The sequence below is a fragment of the Frankliniella occidentalis genome, unplaced genomic scaffold (genome assembly GCF_000697945.3).
Source record: "Frankliniella occidentalis isolate FOCC.00 unplaced genomic scaffold, Focc_3.1 Scaffold17, whole genome shotgun sequence".
NCBI classification, from domain to species: domain Eukaryota; kingdom Metazoa; phylum Arthropoda; class Insecta; order Thysanoptera; family Thripidae; genus Frankliniella; species Frankliniella occidentalis.
The window spans coordinates 2,628,998-2,632,502 of NW_026267147.1; the positions used below are offsets into that span (position 1 = coordinate 2,628,998).

Consider the following 3,505-nt stretch of genomic DNA (forward strand, 5'->3'; position numbering starts at 1 on the left):
GATAGAGGGGGAGGGTTGACCGGAGGGGGAGGGTAATTAAGAGCCCATTTAATGGGGGAGGGGGTGGCGTTGACTTGGGGGGAGTATACTTGGGGACAGTAACACTACTCGCACTGTCCTCCGCATAACGTGCACACTCGTACGCACACAAACACACACAGGCGCGCGCGCGTACACGTACACACACACACACACACACACACACACACACACACACACACACACACACACGTAGGCTATGTGCGTGCATGCGTGGCGTATACACACATTTACGCAGGCTCGCTTGCACTACGACTACACCATAACCACTACCCTTTAAGAAATGGAGAGAAAGCCTACTTATTCGCCTCGATTATGACCCCCCGCGTCCCGCGTGGCGTCCCGGCGTCCCCCGCCCAGCCCAGCAGACACACGACGCGGCAGAGCGCGCAGAGCGCGCAGAGCGCGCAGAGCGCCAGCGCAACTTGTTCAAGGTTGGCAACAAACGTCTCATTTTATTTACGAAGGGGTGCGCCTCGCAGGCGTCGCACCAACAACGGCTTTTACACAGTGTGGAACAGTGGAACAGCCAATTACTACAAGAGTTTGTGATAGTTACCGAGGAAAGTGTGTGACAAAAGGGGGGGGGGCGTTTAACGATAGGGACATTTTCTATTTCATTTAAGTCTCTATTTCATTTTCGTCGAGGTGAGTCGGGAGAGCTTTTTTTGATGCACAATTTTTCACCTAATGTGTAAAATAGTTTCTTTTTTATTTAAAAGGTATATTAGTGATATGAGAACGACTAAGGGACTCGCATTGCGGAAAGAAGTATAGAAAAAGAAATCAACAAGAAAACGCATAGTGCGACAGGTGGTAAATCATAGAAGCAAAACATGTTTACCGATCGTTTTGTTAGCAGTCGCAGCACCGCCGCCGGCAGCTCTCAGTCCAACACAGCAGCAACGGATTTTTTCCCCATTTTTTTTTTTTTTTGCAAACGACGAGGCGCCAGCGCCCGCCCCACCCATGGCTCCCGCCCCCGACCCCATCCCCAGGGCGGACATCCGGCGATAGATGCGGGGTTGTATCCAATCGCGTCAGCCAAGCCGTCGCACAGGAGCGGAGCCGAGCGGAGCACAAGCGGAGCCACAGAGATTTATCTGTTTTTTTCTCCGGACCTATTCATTACCGATGTGTTGGCAGCTGAAAAGTACCCGACATTAGCGGCCGGGCGGTGGGCACAGAGGGGGAGGGTAAGGGGGGCGAGGGGGTAGCGTTCAGCAGCTCATCGTAGCGGCAGCGCTGCCCGCAGGAACATTTACGGAATGAAGGTTTCTCATACCATCTCGACGGTGGTCAACCAGCTGCGGCCTGCGCCCTGCCCCTGCCTCTCACTCGCACCGCCACCCTCTTTCCTTTTCCTGATATGAGAAAGTCAACCGCGCTGCGTGTGGTGCGCCGCGTGTCGGTGCGAAGTTGGCACCACCACCGTGACTTCGCCTCCGCCGAGGCCGTCCATCCCGTCCCGTCATTCTGTACGCGAACCCTCAGGGCCATTTTAGCGTGAATTTAGATTTCCCAAGGTCACTCTTTTGTGGGCAGAGACCCATTCCCGACCGGCTCCCTACAAAACCCTCCAAGCCAGTATTTGTTTTAGTGCCCCCCCCCCCCCTCCCTCCCTCCCTCTTTACCCAAACCGGCTTCGCATACGATATGATTGCTGTGATTTACCATCATCATTGCCCTAAAGTTGCCATAGGAGAGTACTTCTCTCCTGGGAAATAAAGCATTCCGGTAAAGCTGAAATGCAGAAGAATGCAGGGAACAAGAAAACGGAAGTCACCATGTTAAATCATAGCGATTTCCGTTATCTTCTTACCCGCATTCTTCTGCATTTCGGCTTTACCGGAATGCTTTATTCTATACCACTTGTAACGTTCCCATTCCGAGACCACTACTGAACAGGGGTATGTCGGGCGGAGGGCAATGAATGAGAGTCGGGGATGGGCGTGGGGTGGGGGGTGGGGGGGGCTTAGAGAGAAATCCGTTAGGGGAATAGGTTGTTTACCCCCCAGATCATCATGCGAAATTAACTATTTTCTCCATTAATCAGTTAGCGTCCACCCCTTTATGAAATATTTAGTGTTTACACCAACTAAGTGTGCATCTCTCCTTACCTCGCGACCATAGTCCTGGTCCCGACTCGAAGCCCTCCAGAACCAACAGCGCACAGCAGAAATTCATATCCGAATCAGAAACGCAACAAAATTGTTACACCGCTTCCCGAGCGCCGCTAAACGGCAGTTAAATCATTTCGAGTCGATATGTAATTACACTCCCTTGTAGAGAAGCCCAATAAGACATGCAGGCAGGAGCCGCTGCGGCCGAACAGCTGCCAAGCGCTACGCGAGCAGTGGACGGACAAGCACAGCTCGGGGAGAGGGGCGCGGGCGCAGGAGGGCGAAGGGGGGGCAGAGTGTAAGCAAAACACAAGAATCACAAAACGCGAGTAAGTTTAGCCTGCCTGCATATCGGGGAGCCTAGAGTCAACACACAGACGCATACATCCACCCAACCCCTCCCCCCTGGACACACACGAACACACACACACACACACAGGGCCTAAACCTCATTTGGCTCGGTGGCCACCACCCAAGGCCCAAGGTTTTGCTGCTGCAGCTCAACTGCCGCTCAATCACGCATAAAGACACACAGTCTCACACACGCGTGCGCGCGCACACGCACACACACGCACACAGAGACACACATACACAGACGGACAGACATACAGACACAGACAGATAGACAGCTCGGGGGCGGCGACGAGGAAGAGAAGAAAAGGGGGAAAGGGGGTGGGGGTACAAAAACAACAGCCGAGGTAATGGCGTTGTTGTGACTTACCTTCCGCCGCTCCTCGGCCTGCTGCTGCAGCCGCTGCTGTTTGTTGTGATTTGGCTCGTCGTCTCTGTCTGTCCGCCCGGCGGCGCCGTCTCCTAACCTCGTCACACCGCCGCCGCCGCCGGCCCGGCCGTGTCGCCCACAGCTGAAGGACGTAACCAGCGGTCAGGTTCTAACCTGTCGCGTCCGGGATGCGAAGCCGTGCGACACTCGGACAGTTCATAACGGATGACCGTCGCGCTTATCGACACTTTTCCTGAATGTAGTCGCGATGGAGCCGGCCGCCGGCCCGTCGCCCGGGCGGCGGGCGCCCGGCTCGGTGCTCGGCACAGACTGACGAGTAGTTCCGGAAACGCCCGCAAGGCGCGCGGCGGTCGTCGCCAGCCGTCTCCAGCGGGGCGGCGCGCGCGCGCGCGCGCGCAGAAACTCGCGGCGATTTAAATTTGAACTTGGCTTTTATCGAAAGCGCACCTCGACCCTCCTCATCCTCATCCACATCCATCACACTTTTCCCTTCCGTTTCGCCGCACTTTACTTATTCTCTCCTCCCTCCGCTACCCTCTCCTTGTCTTTCTTAACAGCGCGAGTGATGAGAAATCATGGGGTACGGCGGGTGGCGGGGGGA

At 55.3% G+C, this 3,505-nt stretch overlaps 1 long non-coding RNA gene across 1 annotated transcript in view; it reads right to left on the reverse strand.

Moving 5' to 3' along the window:
- LOC127748868 (uncharacterized) overlaps positions 1-3,196 on the reverse strand; it is a 77,769-nt gene extending 74,573 nt beyond the window's left edge. Inside the window, exon 1 of the long non-coding RNA XR_008010812.1 lies at positions 2,884-3,196. This is a non-coding gene — a long non-coding RNA (uncharacterized LOC127748868). The remainder of the gene's footprint in view (positions 1-2,883) is intronic.
- Positions 3,197-3,505: the final 309 nt, after the last annotated feature.